We start from the raw sequence: 18,438 nt of genomic DNA, 5'->3' as shown, positions 1-18,438 counted from the left end.
CTTAGCCAAAACTCATCATTGCTAATATAAAACTAGCTCAGAGCCAGTGTTCTCAAGCCATAAGATCAAGGACATACTGTGTGAGGAGAAAAGCCCTCAATAGTACATCTGTGGAAAGCCCTTTACAAACTCTTCTTGAAGACAAGGGTGGGGAACCAAGTGTCCCCACTGTGCACGTGCCATCCTACCCCATTTCTTTGGAGGTTTCTAGAGAGCCCAGCTCAGCCCTTGTTCCCTCGGGGCACTCCCAGGGAAGGGATCCTCAGGTTGAAGACACCACTTCTGAGTGAAGACCCTATGCTATGTGTTGTCCGGGCCCAGAGGTGCCTGCTTGGAGATAGGCCTTTATTTTTTTCCATTTCTGGAGAAAAGTTTTAGGTGCACTGAATGTAAACCAACAGTGAATGATATTATTGGCAGGGCATTTTTTTACTTGTCTTTTTATTTTCACATACAAAATGTAATTGGAACATGTTAAGAAACATCAATACTGACTTCTACTGGAAAGCAAAATCATGAAAAATGCACCAGGACCAAGGGAAGAGGTGCTGAATCTTGATAAGTCAGATTCTTCTCTCTCTGAAGGGGAGAGACTGAGATCAGCATGCCTGTTTAGGGTGGGGTTTCTGATTTACTCTCTCTTTTTTTAATTGAAGTATAGTTGATTTACATTGTTACATTAATTTCTGCTGTATAGTGAAGTATTAATAACTCAGTTCTACACATAGGTACATTCTTTCTATATTCTTTCCTGTTATGGTTTATCCCAGGATACTGAATATAGTTCCCTGTGCTATACAGTATGACCTTATTGTTCTATATATTGTTCTATATGTTCTATATGTAAGAGATCTCATCTGCTGACCCCAAACTCCTGGTTCTTTCCTCCCCATGATTCATTTTCTTATTGCCCCACATCCTCAGCCTCTGCTCCAGCTGGTAGAGGTCGTCCGATGGCAGAGGACAGAGCAGTGTTAGACACTTAGGTTTGAGTCACCCAGAATGTGGCTCAGTTCTCAATTTCAATTATATAAAATTGAAATTCAGGCCTCAATTTCAATAACAGTTATTATTAATAATAATATCTTTAACAATAACATTTTCTAACAAATTTGTGGAGTGCCGAATATGTGTTTAGCACTAAGCTAAGCTTTTTATATCTTACATTTTTCCAAACATAACCCTATTAAATCAATTCAGTTGTGAAGAAAGTGAGACTTAAATGCCCAGGGTCCCATAGGTAGTATATCCAATTTCAAAGCCACACTCTTCTTAGTAACTTTATTTACTCATTGGCTGTGCTGGGTCTTCATTGTATGGACTTTTCTCTAGTTGCAGAGAGTGAGGGCTACTCGTTGTTGCAGTGTACAGGCTTCTCATTGTAATGGCTTCTCTTGTTGTGGAGCATGGGCTCTATGACATGCAAGCTTCAGTAATCGCAGCACATGGGCTCGATAGTTGCGGCTCCTGGGCTCTAGAGCACAAGGTCAGTAGTTGTGGGACATGGGCTTAGTTCCTCTGTGGCATGTGGATCTTCCAGGATCAGGGATCGAACCCATATCTCCTGTGTTGGCAGGTGGATTCTTTATCACTGAGCCACCAGGGAAGCCCCAAAGCCACACTATTTACCCTTGGGCTATGCTGCTTTGGTTTGCTTCACTGCACAATGGGAACATGAGAATCTTTGTAACAGAGTTGTATGGATTCAGGGGGCCCATGTGTGTAAAACAGATAGAATAGTGACCATTTTAGTGGGTTGACAATAAATGCTGATGCCAGTAAGTAAGTAAGTAAGTAAGTAAGAGAAGTCGCTCAGTGGTGTCTGACTCTTTGCGACCTCATGGACTGTAGCCTAACAGGCTCCTCTGTCCCTGGGATTCTCCAAGCAAGAATACTTGAGTGGGTTGCCATTTCCTTCTCCAGGGGATCTTCCCAACCCAGGGATCGAACCTGGGTCTCCTGCATTGCAGGCAGATGCTTTAACCTCTGAGCTACCAGGGAAGCCTGCTACACTAATGTTTATTGCAGGCTTACTGTGTCCCTACATTGTGCTATGCTCCCCTTGTATATTCACTTATTTAATCTTATCCTCCTAACAGTCCTATGAAGTAGGCACTACTATTATCCCCAGTTTACAAATGAGGATCTCATGGTTTGGAATAGTTAAATAGCTCATCCAAGGGCACAAAGCTGATCAATGGTAGGGCTGGGATTTGCATGCATACCACCTGGCTCAAGACCCCAAGCCCTGAGTAAGCAATAGTATCTTTATTATCATCACTATAAGAAGGTGTATTAGTCAAGGTTCTCCAAAGAGACAGAACCAGTAATAAAACCAACCAACCAACACACACATACATATATGTATACATAAATCCCTTGATGAAAAGATTTATTATAAGGAACTTGCTCATGCAATTATGGAAAAGGGCAAATCCCACAATCTTCAGGGTGAGTCAGAAAGCTTGGATATGCAAGAGAGCTGATGGTTTAATTCCAGTCTGAATCCAAAGACCTGAGGATGAGGAGAACTGATGGTATAATTTGGGTCTGAAGGCTGGCATGCTTGAGACTCAGGAAGAGCCAGTGTTTCCATTTGAGTACAAATCCAGGGAAAACAAAACAAACAAAAAAATCCTAGTTCAGAGACAGGAAAGAATTCTCTCTTCCTTGAGGGAGAGTCAATCTTTTTGCTCTATTCATGCCTTCAACTGATTGGATGAAGCCCACCCAGATTAAAAAAAGCAATCTGCTTTACTCAGTCTACCAATTTAAATGTTAATCTCATCCAAAAACACTGCAAAAGAAACACCTAGAATAATGCTTGATCAAACATCTCAACACTCTGGTGTAAATTGCCACATAAAATTAACCATCACAGGTCCATCGTTTGTCATCTTGGCACCCATAGGCATCTCCTTAAACCATTTTTAGCCTCCAAACAAAGCCAGTAATGAGGTCGTAATTCCTCCTAATTGTGTTTGTTGGTTCATTTACCTTTTTCCTTTAAGAAAGATATATGGACCTCTTGTGACACAGCTTTATTTTTACATAATGCAATTATTTTTGAAAGTGCTCGTTTGCCCTACAGTTCTGACTGTCCCTTTACAGCATGGACTAGACCTTTCTTACCTTTGATTCCTAGCACTTCACACTGTGTGTATATGTGCACGCATTAAGTCATGTTTGACTCTTTGGGACCCTTTGGACTGTAGCCAGGCTCCTCTGTCCATTGGATTTTCCCAGCAAGAATACTGGAGTGGGTTGCCATTTCCTTCTGTAGGGCATCTTCCCAACCCAGGGATCAAACTAGGATCTCCTGTGTCTCCTGCATTGCAGGCAGATTATTTACCTACTGAGCCATTGGGGGAGCTCACTTCACACTCTTTAAACACTTGGAAACAGAAATGAAGCCTATTTATATATTGTACACTACACTCATGCTAGAATAAAATGGTTCTTTTTTCTTGTGAATATAAAAATTGAATAGAAATAAGGAGTGAGTCTGTAACTGTGGTGCAGTAATAGAGCCATGATGAGGCAGCCCTTTACCCACCAAGGTTGGGATGAAATATGGGATGGGGTGGAATGTGGCATGCAGGGGTAGCTTCCAGAGAAGGGTTTGGATTCGAAAGATGTGAAGAGAGTGTTTTCCAGGAACTTCCCTGGTGGTCCAGTGATTAAGACTCCATGCTCCTACTGAAGGGTGCACAAGTTTGATCCCTGGTCAAAGAATTAAGATCCTGTGTGTAAAATAATAATAATAATAATTTTCCAGGTAGAAAATACTTAAAGTCTATGCAATGAGAGCAGGATGCAGAAGGAAAAATCTAGAAGAGTAGCCTGGGAGAGATGGTGAGGGACTTTGAAGTGTAAGTGCTGAAGAATGGGTACTTTCTACCCCCTGATGGTCTGCAGAAACATTCCAAGTAGGACAAGGATGTGATCCAACTTGAATTTTTAGAAAGATCTCATTTGCTGCACGGTGGATGATGGATCGATTGGATGAGGTGAGACGGGAGACTGGCCGCTTAGAGGACCATTATTGTCAAACAGGGCAGTGACAGTAAAGTCTGAACAGAGCTTGTCTCGGGGCTTAACTCCTGCAGAGTCTCTGATGAACCCTGTGAGAGCCGGTCCCTCCCCTCAGCCTCCTGCTGCAGTGTCCACGTGGCAGCTCCATTCGTAAGAGAGAGGGACAACTTAGTGTTCACAACTGCACATTATGCCTGGATGTTCAACTCCTCCAGCAGGCATTTGATAAAGCAAGAAAATAAAGGAAGGCTGACAGGAGCAAAGACCGAACAAATAGACTAGTGACTACAAGATGCCTCCTCCCTGTCTCCTGGAGATAAGTTTAATGAAGAAGCCACTATCAGTCACACTCAGGGAAGGATGTGGGGTGGTGTTATAAAAATGCAAGGCTTCCACTTTCTGGGCTGTTATCTCAGTAAACTCTTGCCTGGAGGATACAAGAAAACAGTTTCTGCGAAAAACTGAAGAAGGAGGCTATAACTCTAGTTGAAATGAGACTTTGTTCTGTTCACATTATTTTTATGGCTGTTTGAGCAGGAATAAACTAGTATAGTGTAATAGAAGCAGGCAAAGTTGTCAGGAATTTGCAGTCTAAACAATGGATGTCTTAAAATGACTTGTTCCAGTCATGGGAATGTTCTTATTATGTTGTCTAGCTGTTAGAAAGTCCCTTTTTGTTGTGTTTACACTGTGAAAATTTTTCTGCAGAGCAGTAAGACATTTTCCTGTGACCTCTGGGTGTGTACAGATGTCCCTACCATCTTGTCCCCAGTGCCTGCATCCCTAGTAAAACTGGAGGGAGACTGATGCTGGGGTAGCAATGTCAGGAGTACCATTTGAGGGTTGCTTCCAGTGTGGAGAGTTACTACTGCAAAGCTCATTCCCAGAATGACTAAGCTATGTTCAAAAAGTTGGAAATTGTTATCAGGAAGCCCAGACTGGATGGAGAATTCTGGGCAAAAGTGCTTCCTCCCTCTGATTTTACTAGATTACTGAGTGGTACTTCTACCTACTTAGATATCCAAGCTTGGAACCTCAGATTATCCTTGATTCCTTCCTGTATCAGGATAGGTTAGGCTCTGCAGCAATAACAAGTGGCTCCAGTCTCTGTGGTTTTCAGCAATCAACATTTATTTTATTTTTGCATTTATGCTGCTGTTTTATGTGTTTAGTTGCTCGGTTGTGTCAGACTGTTTGCAACCCCATGACTGTAGCCCACCAGGCTCCACTGTCCATGGGGATTCTCCAGGCAACAATACTGGAGTAGGTTGCCATGCTCTCCTCCAGGGGATCTTCCAAACCCAGGGCTCGAACCCCAGTCTCCTGCATTGCAGGCAAATTCTTTACCAACTGAGCCACCAGCAAAGCCCAAGATTACTGGAGGGGGTAGCCTATCCCTTCTCCAGGGGATCTTTCTGACCCAGGAATTGAACCTGGGTCTCCTGCATTGCAGGCAGATTCTTTACCAGCTGAGCTACCAGGGTTATGCTGCTTGTTGTTTTCAACTGGCTAAGTCTGCTCCAGATCATCCTTCTCTGGGACCTGTACTGATGGAGCTGCCTTTCTCTAGAGCATTGTTGGTTTTATGGTAGAGAGTGGCTCTTTTCAAACACCGTGATCACACACTGGACCTAAGACTTCTGCAGGGAAGTGATGCACATTAATACTGATCATAGCTTACTGATCAAATCCTAATTTCAGTGATATGAGGAAGTATAATTCTTCCCAAAAAGGAGCAGCAGAGATTTCTGTTTGTAAAGGGGTTATTTCTTATATATGTGGAGCCACAGAGAACAGAGTTCAAATCCAAGCTCAACTTTCTAGCTGCGTATTATGTGCTGTTTTTTCTTTTTCATGTCTTGGATATTTGGAGTCCTTATATAACTTTTACACTTAGGACAGTCAGGTGCTTTTTGAAAATACCACTTTGGTTTTCCCTAACCTACAGGGTAAATGCTAAGTTCAATGAATTCAAAATTCAGTACAAGTCAGGTCCTCTCTTGTAACTAAGATTTGGAGGTGGGTGGGTATCAATTTTGATCCCCCTCCTTTGACACTTTCAAGCCACTTTTACTTCTGCTTCAGTCATTGCTCAGGTTCCATTAAAGCCTGTGTCATCAGACTCAGTACCCTTTCTTTTAGATTTCACCTGTGGACACCTGAGTTGTTCCCTCTTATTCACTGAAGAATATGCCTGGCCTCTCCTTTCTTCCTTCTATTCTGTCATCATCATTGGGAGTTTCAGCATCTATGTAGATGATCACAGTCAACACTGGTCCTCTTGATTCCTTTACTTCCTTATCTCTGGTGATTTCTTCTCCTCCCCTTCAGCTGCTTTCCCCTGGTCTCATGTTATACTTTGTAATTGCCAATAACTGCATCACCTCCAAAATCTTTATCTTAAGATTGGGATTATGAGATCACCTTCTGACATCAATCCTACCTTTCCATCTCACGCTTTGAATATCCCAACTATAGTAATTCTTTAACCATCAGTTGATTTTCCCTGTAGCTCAGATGGTAAAGAATGTGCCTGCAATGCAGGAGACCTGGGTTCGATCCTTGGGACAGGAAGATCCTCTGGAGAAGGGAATGGCAATCCACTCCAGTATTCTTGCCTGGAGAATCCCATGGATGGAGGAGCCTGACAGGCTACAGTTCATGGGGCTGCAAAGAGTTGGACACGACTGAGCGACTAACCCACACACTTGCTATTGCCCTTAGTACTTTCTCACTATCCGTCTTTCCATATGTCATTACATCCTTATGTGTCTAGCCTAGACACCTCCCTGGAGTCAGCCAAATTGTGAGCCTCGTGCTCCAGACTGCCAAGTCTTCCCAAAACTTCTGTCACCAATTTGAAGATTTTTCTTAGAATTGTTGTAACAAAATACCACAGGCTTGGTGGCTTAAACACCATATATTTATTGTCTCACAGTTCTGCAAGGTAGAAGTCCAAGATCGAGGTGTTGGGAAGATGGATTCTTTGTAAGGGTGGTGAGGGAGAATCTGTTCCATGCCTCTATCTGCAGGTCCTAGTGCTTTGCTGGCAATCTTTGACATTCCTGGCTTACAGAAGCATCACTCCAGTCTCTGCCTTCATCTTCATATGATGTTCTGCCTGTGTTTGTGTCTGTGTCCAAATTTCCCCTCATTATAAGACCACCAGTCATACTGAATTAGAGGCCCACCCTACTCCAGAATGGGCTTCCCAGGTGGCACAGTGGTAAAGAATTCACCTGCCAATGCAGGTAACACAAGAGACGTGGGTTTGACCCCTGGGTCAAGAAGACCCCCTGGAGTAGTAAATGACAACCCACTCCAGTATTCTTGCCTGGAAAATTCCATGGACAGAAGTGTATGGTGGGCTACAGTCCATAGGCTCACAAAGAGACGGACATGCCTGAGTGAGTGAGCATGCACACTACTTCAATATGACTTTACCCTAACTTCACTAATTACATCTTCCATGATCCAATTTCCAAACAAGGTCGCATTCTGAGGTCCTGAGAGTTGGGACTTTGACATACAAATTTGAGGGGACACAATTCAACCCATAACAGAGGTTTCTGAAACCATCCTCAGGTTTGATAATTTGCTAGAGAAACCCACTGAAAGCTCTTATGTTCATAGTTATGATAAGGGCATTATAATTAAAATCAGCTAGAAGAAGAGAATCACTGGGCAGAGTCTGGATAGGTTCCAAACACAGTGCTTTCATTGTTCTCAGGGCAGATCACCCTCCGGTGCTGATAATGTGACAATACTCAGGAGTATAGCCAGCTCAGAAGCTCATCCAAACTTTGGAGGTTAGGGTTTTTATTAGAGCTTCGTTATATAGAAATGACTGATTGATTACCCGGGTGGTTAAACTCTGCCCCAGGGTCAACTGATACCATGTGACCCAAAGCCCCTGCTTTCTAAACACACATTTGGTGTTTCTGCAGTGTCTCCTGTTCAATTCTATCAGATGTGACCATTCCCACCCTGAGCTATCTATCTACTTTCCATAAGCTCGTAGGTGTCTTCTGAGGGGCCCATCAGGAATAACAAAAAACATTCCTATCATGGAGGAAATTCCAAGGGCTTGGAGGTTACATCCCAGATGTCAAACAAAGAGTAGACCTCTCTTTTGATGAGGCCAAATTCCTAATTACACAGCACCCATCCTTTGCCCGCTACCCCAAGTAAACTCATCTGATTAAACCCCAGCCTAGCGTCCAAATCTTGTGACCCCATGGACAGTAGCCTGCCAGTCTCCTCTGTCCATGGGATTCTCCAGGAAAGAATACTGGAGTGGGTTGCCATTTCCTTCTCCAGGGGATCTTCCTGACCTAGGGATCAAACCCAGATCTCCTGCATTGCAGTCAGATTCTTTACTGACTGAGCACCAAGCAGCTGAGTACTGGTGGAGAATATCTCCAAACAGGGTAGGCTGATCTCACTTCATTGACACATGTCTCATGGGCACCGGACTCTGCCAGACAGCCTACCACACTTTCCTGGTGCAGACCCTTTGCTTAATGTATGCTTTTAACACTTGTCTCTACCTATACCTCCTGCCCCATTTCTACAGACCTCTCACTGAAAATAATGGTTCCCATATTGGTTGCAATATGAAACAACAGACTGGTTTGAAATTGGGAAAGGAGTACGTCAAGGCTGTGTATTGTCACCCTGCTTATTTAACTTATATGAAGAGTATATCATGCAAAATGCTGGGCTGGAAGAAGCACAAGCTTAAATCAAGTTGCCAGGAAAAATAGCCATAACCTCAGATATGCAGATGACACCACCCTTATGGTAGAAAGTGAAGAGGAATTAAAGAAACTCCTGATGAAAGTGAAAGAGAAGAGTGAAAAATCTGGCTTAAAATTCAACATTCAGAAAATGAAGATCATGGCATTTGGTCCCATCACTTCATGGCAAATAGATGGGGAAACAATAGAATTAGTCACAGACTTTATTTTCATGGGCTCCAAAATCACTGTAGACAGTGACTACAGCCATGAAGTTAAAAGACACTTGCTCCTTGGAAGAAAAGCTATAACAAACCTAGACAGCATATTAAAAAGCAGAGGCATTACTTTGCCAACAAAGGTCTGTATAGTCAAAGCTATGGTTTTTCCAGTAGTCATGTACAGATCTGAGAGCTGGACAATAAAAAAGTCTGAGCGCTAAAGAATTGATGCCTTCTAACTGAGGTGCTGGAGAAGACTCTTGAGAGTCCCTTGGACAGTAAGGAGATCAACCAGGCAATCCTAAAGGAAATAAACCCTGAATATTCATATTGGAAGGACTGATGCTGAAGCTGAAGCTCCAATACTTTGGCCACCTGATGCAAAGAGCTGATTCATTGGAAAAGACTCTGATGCTGGGAAAGATTGAGGGGAGAAGGAGAAGGGGATGACAGATGATGAAATGATTGGGTGGCATCACTGACTCAGTGGCCATGAGTTTGAGCAAATTCCCGGAGATGATGAAAGACAGGGAGGCCTGGCATGCTGCAGTCCTTGAGGTCACAAAGAGTCAGACACGACTGAGTGACTGAACAACAGCAACATACTTCCTTCCCCAAATCCATCAGCCTCTGACCTTTACCCCACAGACTCTGCCCACTGTCCTAACACAATTCTCCCATTCAGTTCCATGGTGTTAAATTAAATATTTAGCTCTGGGATTCCTAAATGTACTGGCTTCTCTCCACAGCTCCCAATTCACATACTCACATCTCTCCTGAAACCTCAGCTCTTGCATGTCTCTCCACTCTTCACATCTGCCATGGCCAACACGGACTCTGGATGTTTCTACTCCACAGAAATTGCTTCTCTCCTCGAATCTCCCATCTGAGGAAATTACACATCATCTTTCCTTCAAATCCCACATCCAACCTATAAGCAAGTTTTGTCAGTGTTCTGAGTTTGACACTTCACTGTCTCTGCTGCCAAAACCTTCATACAGCGCTTTCCCTGGAACCAGTGCAAACACTTCTTTAGCAATTCTCTTGCTTGCATTCTTTACCCCCTTTTCAATCTATTCTCCACACAGCAGTCAAAGTGTACAGCTTTCCAAATGGAAATCATATGTAGTCAGTACCTTATTGGGGCTTCCCTGGTTGCTCAGATGGTAAGGAATCTGCCTGAAATACAGGAGGCAGGGTTCAGTCTCTGGATTGGGAGGATCCCCTGGAGAAGGGAAAGGCTACCCACTCCAGTATTCTTGCCTGGAGAATTCCATGGACAGAGGAGCCAGGCAGGCTACTGTCCATGGAGTCACAAAGAGTCAGACACAATTAAGTGACTAACACTTTATTGTCAATTAGAAGAAAATCCATCCTCTTTTCATGACTGATGCAAACACAACATTGTTGCCACCTTGGGGCCTGTGACAAACACTGGCTGGTTGTTGACTAAATCATTTCCCTTTTATTCCTGGACACACACATTTCCTTGTCTCCTCTCAGGTAGGTGTCTGAGTTGCAAGCAATAAAATGTGGATTGAAATGGTCCTTTATGGTTCTGGTCTATAAAACCATCCACATGCAACCTTGTGATGTGTTTCTCCATCTACGACTTGAATGCAGAGGAGGATGTGACCTTAACAGATGATGCAGCCATACTTGGAAAGGAGTCTGTGCCTCAGTGATCTTCTGGGGCAGGGCAAGTCCTCCCCTTCCCTTGAGGGGCATATTGTACTTTAGTCTTGGAGAGAAATACACTTTTATAGTGTTACATCATTGAGATTTGGGGGCCATTTGTTTTAGGTATAACCACAACTTGACAAACAAAATCTCTTACGCTTGCTCTTCTTTTTTTAATACTTTCTCCAAAGTCATATGGCTTCCTCCCTCTCAAGGTTTAGGGCTCAGCCAAATGTCCATTCCTTCTCAGAAGGGTTTCCTCTGACCTCTCCTGTATCTGAAATAGCTTTCCACTGTTCTTTTATATCCGATTGTTCTAGCTGTGTTCTTCACAGCACTAACCACTCCCTGAGACTAGAAATGTATCTGTCCACTGTTCATGGGTCTGTCTTCCCCGTAGTGTGGAAGTTCTCTCGGCATGTAAATCTTGTCCAGCTTACCCATCATTATATTCTTGGTTCCTGGAACAGTATCTGGCATATAGTAGGAACTCAACAATGACCTCTTTTAAAATTAATCAATATATTTTTAAAAGACCCCAAATAGATTTTAGAATGATTGTATGAATTCCCAATGTGATGTTACTTTTCTGTCTGGAAGAAAGACTTGCTTTTAATGTTTTGCCTTACAAATGAGAAGGGACTAAAATGTACTGGGAAAAGAAGTGTGTGGTAGAAGAAAAATTAAGTACTTGGTCTTTGTCCCTGGTTCCTGGCATAGAGCTCCTAGAAGCCTTGGAATGTCCTGGATAAGAATGTCTTTTGTAGGTCAACGAGATGATTCAAGTGAAAGGTGAGCTAAAATAGTTCCAGGATAGGGGTTGGTCACCAGAAAAACCAACTATGTGATCAGAAGGTCAGAACCTTCAGCTCCTACTTTCTTCTAAGCCCAGAGAAAGTGAGGGGAGTTTCATTGCCATTAACCATGGTTTTAGGCAATTGTACCTACATAATGAAACCTCCATGAAAGCCCCTATCCTCAATGTTGGTGAACATATTCACTTATCAGGAGGATGGTGCATGCCTACTCTATGGGGATGGAAGCTCCTATGTTTAGGATCCTTCTAGACCTCAGACTATGTACCTCTTCATCTGACTTTCCCTTGCAGCCTTTATAATAAACTGTAATAATAAGGATAGCACCTTATGCTTATTCTAGCAAATTACAAAATGTGAAGGCAGAGTAGGGAAGATCCCTGAATTTGTATCCAAGTTGGTCAGAAGGGCAAGTAACCTGGGAATCGGATGTAGTGTCTGGAAAGAGGCAAGTCTGGTGGGACTGAACCCTCAACCTGAGGGGGTCTGTGCTAACTCTAGGTAGTTAACCGTTGGAATTGAATTATAGGACACCCAGTTGGAGTCAGAGAATTGTAGAACTGTTTGGTGTTGAAATGATGTATTTGATGTCAGAAAACACCACACAGAATGGGAATTCATTGGCTTACTATACTGACTAGCTGGGCAAAGGTCCACTCTGGGAAAAGGTCACTTGAGATTCAGTTTTGTCCTTCAGGTAACAGCCAAAAGAGACAGGAGATCCCTATCCTCCCCCTGAGTGCATTTTCCCTACTTGGTGGTACTATTACGATGTTAGGAACCTGATTCCACAAAGTAGATCAACAGAAGGAAGCAAAGAGCAATGAAGAAACTCCATCTAAATGTCTACCCCATCAAGTCTACCCCAAGCTACTCCATCACTTCTCCTGGACCACAGCACCAGGCTCCAAATGTTCTACTGCCTTCTAAATGTTAATTTCCTCTACCCCCATGTTTCATCCCATCCAACAGCCAGAGTGACCTTTCCAAAGCCCAGATGTAGTTACCACAGTCAGTAGCTTCTTTTTGTTCAAGGCCCTCTTTGGCCCACTCAAGTTTACCTCTTCAACTATGTCTTTTATGCTTCCCCAGAATACTGTGCTCCTGCCATCTGTACTTGGGTGATTATGTGGTTAATATAATTTCTTCTCACTAGAATTCATGAGGTTAGAGATTGTGTTTGTTTTTGCTTATCATTTTATCTCCATTGCCACTCACAGTGCCTAGAAAATGTTCAATAAATATTTGAATGAATGGATGAAAAAATGAATGGCATTCAGGTCATATCTCACTGATATTAAGGGAAAGGTTAAGGCTCACAGAAACAGGAGAGTCAGAGCAAGTCAATGAACTTCATTGTATAAATGGAATGGAGAGAAGTACCTGTAATCATATCTGCTGTGGCCAGTCTATAGGGGCAGAAGGCAGTAACCCAGATAGTCAGGGCCCTGCTATAAAAGTGGTCATCCTCTTGCTGGCAAACTGCTTGGAGTCATCAGCTCCCACATGCAGTGTGATTGTCTCAGGGCCAAGGAGATGTACTCACAGGAGATTCCTGGAATCCTTAATGTTCAAGCTTAATCACCTGCATGACAGCCTCTGATCACCACAGTGCAGACCAATGGAATGACCTTGACAGATTAATTTTTAAAACATCTTTTGTGTCAGTTTTTCAGGCCACAGCCTCCTGTTTCTCTGGTTTACATCATTACATTTATGTTCCATAGAACCAGTGGGAAAAACAGAGTGAGAAATTCTTATATTGGGTTTTTGCAAAAGGCATCAGCTGACATACATGACAGACAGTAGGTTGAAGATGCTGATATATAAGGAGCCCATGCCATTGACAAGTGAAATGCTGAGACTGGATAGCCCAGAACAGAAAATTGGATAGCCCATTCATCAGAGAGGAACTCAAAACATCTAATAAACACAGAAAACATGGTCAACCTCTTTAAGCATAATGGTTAAAGACTTGAAAAATCATGTCAGGAGGATTGCATGCAGTAGACACTTTGATAGAGTGCTTGTGAGAGTGAGTTGCTTAAACTCTTTTTAATGGCAAAGCCTATTGATAATATATAACAGGACCATGGAAAATATTTTATAAAATTTTCAAATCATTTTTCTAAAATCAATCTAAAAGATATTTGACAAGGTGTTATTTATATTAAAAAAACATGAAAATCTATCCTAAACATTTAATAATAGGGGAATACTTTAAAAAATGTGATGCAGCTACAAAATATTTATGAAGAATTTTAGTAACAGAGCAAATGCTCAGAAGGATATTTAGTAAACAGAGCGTGGTACAAAGCTGTATGAAGTGTTAGATGTCAACTATGAAGGAATGTTCCCAAACAGTAAAGAAAGAAAGTATACAAAGTTTTTATGTGTAGCTACAAAGAGGAAAATAAAGACCAGCATAATCTCACAATTCTCAGTGCAGATTTAAGACAACACATATGATTCTTTATGTTGATTGTATTTACAGAATTTCTACACTAATCATGTATGTTTAGAATATCATGGGAAAAAATTATTAAAAACATAGACATTGGTTTTGAGGTCAGTTGGGCCTGGGTTCTGATCTTGGTTCTGCTACTTCATACTGTGATAGGTCATCAGTTTTCTCATCTGAACAATGGATGTAATAGAGCATGTAGGTTTGCTGGAGAAGGCAATGGCACCCCATTCTAATATTCTTGTCTGGAAAATTCCATGGATGGAGAAGCCTGGAAGGCTGCAGTCCACCAGGTCACTAAGAGTCGGACACGACTGAGCAACTTCACTTTGACTTTTCACTTTCATGCATTGGAGAAGGAAATGGCAACCCACTCCAGAGTTCTTGCCTGGAGAATCCCAGGGATGGGGGAGCCTGGTGGCCTGCCGTCTATGGGGTCACACAGAGTCGGACACGACTGAAGCAACTTAGCAGCAGCAGCAGGTTTGCTAGTAAGATCAAATGAAATAAAATATGTAAACAAGTTAGTATAGTACATGACCTAGAGGAGGCTTTCATGAGTATTAGAATCACAGAATTTGAAGTTTTCAAGTGCTGCAGGATTATCCTATCTAACCTGTAAGTAACACGGGCAGGGTATCCGATAAGGAGAGACATCGATGGCTCATGCAAGTTGCATAGGTCATCAGCGGCAGAGTCTCTGCATTTTGTGTCCCTTTTCTGTGTCCTTCGTGCTAAGCCTCCTTGCTTCTCTGGAGAAACAGAGTACAGCATTGCATTGCTCCTACTTTTTGTACAGCATCGCATTGCTCCTACTTTTTGCTTTTTTGGTTGATTTTCATTATTTTAATTTCCTTCATCCTTACCAAGCAGGGCAAATTTCCTAGACTGTTGATGCTAAAGCCAAGTAAACTACATTCTGAGAGAATTTAAATGATAAATACTGCTTAATATCAGGTGAGGATCACTGAGAGTAGGAAAAGTGACAGGCCAAGTCAGAGGAAGTTGGATTAAGCTGTGTAAAAAGTTAAGCTTTACCTCAAGGCAAAGCAAAAATGCCTGTTTGAGGGCGATGTTACATTCACACCCAGTGGGCAGCTTACTAACTGGTTTCTTTCCCCTGACCTCCCTTCTTTCCCATCCCACTTTTATGTTATAGGCAGAGTAAGTTCTATCAACCTCTGCTTAAATCTTGGCCTTTTATTACTTGGAAGATAAAGCCTGCACATCTAGTGTGGCCTGAGCCCTAAGTGGTCTGCCATCTAGTTATCTTTCATGCTCTGTGCTTCTCCCTGGATTAGCATACCTCATCCCTTATCAGTCTATCTGAAAAGCTCTTACTCATACTTCAAGACCCAGACCAGAATGTCCCTAAACTGTAAGCTTCTTGACTATACTGTGAGTCCATGATGTCAGTGACAAGGTCTCATTCATCTCTGCCCTGAGTTTGAATTTTTCAGTTACAAGCAACAGTGTACTGGCAGAGTGGCTTAAATGATATGGGAATTTATCATCTCGCTTAACTGGAAGTCTGGAGATGGTGGTTCCAGGGTTGGCTCTGTGACTTGACGATCATTGTCCTCATCTCTTCCCTCTGCCAACTTCAGAGGGCTGGTGATGTTTCCTTTTGTGGTTATGTGAGTTGCCATTGCTACAATCACCAGGTTAGGATTTGTTAGGAAGGAAAAGATTCATGATGTTATATAGACAAGATGTTATGCCGATGTAGAAAGACAGAAGTGGTAGCTCAAGGGCTATTTTCTCTTGAGCCTTCTTTTTTTTTTTTTTTTTTTTTTTATTAATTAAGTAGAAATTTTCCCAGTGCTCAACACATTTCCTCTTATGGCTTATTGGATAGAAATGGGTCACATGGTTACTCCTAAACCATCACAGGCAAAGGGAATGGGATGACCCTGACTGGTCAGAACAAGTTTGACTCATTCCCTTGGTCTAGTACTTTGGCCACCTGATGCGAAGAGCTGATTGGAAAAGACCCTGATGCTGGGAAATGTAGAAGGCAGGAGGAGAAGGGGACAACAGAGGACGAGATGGTTGGATAGCATCACCGACTTAATGGACATGAGTTTGAGCAAGCTCCAGGAGATGGTGAAGGACAGGGAAGCCTGGCGTGCTGCAGTCCATGGGGTTGCAAAGAGTCGGACACGACTGAGCGATTGAACACCACCAACAATTGGTCTAGAGCAGTCTTCTCAGAAATCTGCTTGATACCTGAAGAGAGGAGGGTTCTGTTAGGAAGGAAAGGTGTGATGTTGTTAGCTGGGTCAACTGTTTTCCCATAAGATCCCAGTATTGCTCCTGATTGAATGTTCTCTGTAAAACCCTTCTGTAAAGTTCTATAGCACTCTGTCTTCTGTGTATCCACAGCCTATTACTCTTCCTATATAATTTCTCTGTTTTTAGCCAGTTTCTGTGTCTTAATTGCCCATCTGCCTGTGTGTTTCCTACATGGAACTGTGAACTCCTTCAGGACAGGAAACATTTTATTTAGATTTAAATGTCCAGCATTAAATGTACATAGGTTTTCAACAAATGTTTATTGGTGGATTTTTCTGTACAACTATTATCAAACCTAATCCTTCCCCTACCTCCCTCTTTTCCTTCCTTCCTCTCTGTTTTTGATATTCTGTCTGCACTAAGACAGTTGATGTTGCTAGTGCTTGTTAGTCGCTCTGTTGTGTCTGACTTTTTGTGACCTTGTGGACTGTAACCTATCAGGCTCCCCTGTCCATGGAATTCTCCAGGCAAGAATACTGGAGTGGGCTGGCATTCTTTTATCCAGGGGATCTTCCCAACCCAGGGATTAAAACTAGGTCTCCCACATTGCAGGCAGATTCTTTACTGTTCGAACCACCAAGGTGCTTGAATTTCCATGTTTGGATTTCACACATCTTGGTTCACACCTTGAAATGCAGTTCTGGTGTCTGTATTGAAAGCTGGAGCCCTGCTTAAAAAGACAGTAGCTGTATAGAGTTTGACTAAAACATTTATTAATGGTTCTTTTTTTGGTAGATAAAAACCAGCATTTAGCTTTATCAAAGACAATATAAATTGAAAATTGAAAAGTTCACATCTTTTGTATGCAAAAAATGGGTTTCATGCCACCCCAAAGCAAGCCAAATAGAAAAAGTTAATTCAGCTTTCTTGAAAATGACAGCGTCAGTCGTATTGATTTATAGAGTTTCCGACGGGCTTCTGTGGCTTTTTCTCTCTCCTTTCCTCTTCTCCATACCCCCCATTTCTATTTGTGCTGGAAAAATATAACTGTGTACAGTGGGATGAGTGAGAGCTGTTGCTGCCATTCTTTAAGTGACCGTATCTCTGAACCTACCAGAGAATTCCATGACATCATTAGTGCAGCTGGCTTCTATGCACGTGAGTGAGAAAGAGCTCTGTAACTTAATGTGGCATGTAATTATAGTATCTCACATCTTTTTCTTCTGAGAAGCTTTTTCCTGACCTTCCCACCTGATAGGAAACTTTCCTCTTAGTTCTCTTAACACCCTCCTTACTCTATAATTATCTACCATGCTTAGCACAGGGCACGTGCCAAAAAAATGTTGAGTAGATAAAATGTTTATAATGGAGATGGCTGTGCATTTCTGCACGTACACACTTGTTTTTTTAGCAAACACACAGACAGCACTTACTTTCTGCAAGACATGTTTCTAAATGCTTCATACATATTCATTCAGAAATTTACAATTTACCAAAGCACTTTTGACACATTGGCTCATTGATCACTCACTTTAACTTTAGTGAGCAGATGGATAGAAATTATCCCCATATCACAGGTAGGCTAACATATTCAGAAATTCATCTATTTGCCCACAATTATATGGTTTACAAATAGTGAAGGTGAGATTTTAACCTACTTGTTCTGGCCTTTGGCACAATATTTTGTGAGATTACCACATCTATGTTAGTGAAGACTGAAGGGAAGCTTTGGCTATTTTCAGAAAAAGTTTAAGGGGACAAAGTTTTTTTTTTCATATGTTTAAAACCAGTTTCATGTAATAGTGTCATACTGAGCAAATGCTATAATTGCTCCTGAGTAACCACCCCATTGGAGAAGGCAATGGCCACCCACTCCAGTACTCTTGCCTGGAAAATCCCATGGACAGAGGAGCCTGGTGGGCTGCAGTCCATGGGGTTGCAAAGAGTTGGACATGACTGAGTGACTTCACTTTCACTTTCAACCACCCCTAAATTCAGGATCTGAAACAATACTGCCGACTGGGTAGTAGTTGGCTGTTCTAGGCTGGGCTTGTCTGAGCAGCTCTGCATCCAGTACTGAAATTGATGGGGCTTCACTCCTTCAAGCTGCCTGGGTTCAGGGCTGTACCACACATGTTCATTTTGGGGTCTGAGCTAATCCCTGGTACATGGTAATGCTGGAAGTATATAAATTCAAGCCAAACTACAAAACCCAGTTCAAGCCTTTGTTTACATCACATCCGCTGACA

At 42.3% G+C, this 18,438-nt stretch overlaps 1 protein-coding gene and 1 non-coding gene across 2 annotated transcripts in view; one reads left to right on the top strand and one right to left on the bottom strand.

Annotated features, from left to right (window-relative positions):
* Positions 1-18,438, top strand: part of THSD7B (thrombospondin type 1 domain containing 7B) — a 1,243,680-nt gene that overhangs the window by 28,545 nt on the left and 1,196,697 nt on the right. The gene's annotated exons all lie outside the window — the stretch shown is intronic.
* TRNAC-GCA (transfer RNA cysteine (anticodon GCA)) lies at positions 1,930-2,001 on the bottom strand. The gene has a single exon. It is a non-coding gene; the product is annotated as a tRNA-Cys (tRNA).

The sequence above is a fragment of the Bubalus kerabau genome, chromosome 3 (assembly GCF_029407905.1).
Source record: "Bubalus kerabau isolate K-KA32 ecotype Philippines breed swamp buffalo chromosome 3, PCC_UOA_SB_1v2, whole genome shotgun sequence".
Taxonomy (NCBI): domain Eukaryota; kingdom Metazoa; phylum Chordata; class Mammalia; order Artiodactyla; family Bovidae; genus Bubalus; species Bubalus kerabau.
Note: the sequence above shows the minus strand (reverse complement) of the source record. Positions and strands in the feature narration are given on the sequence as shown.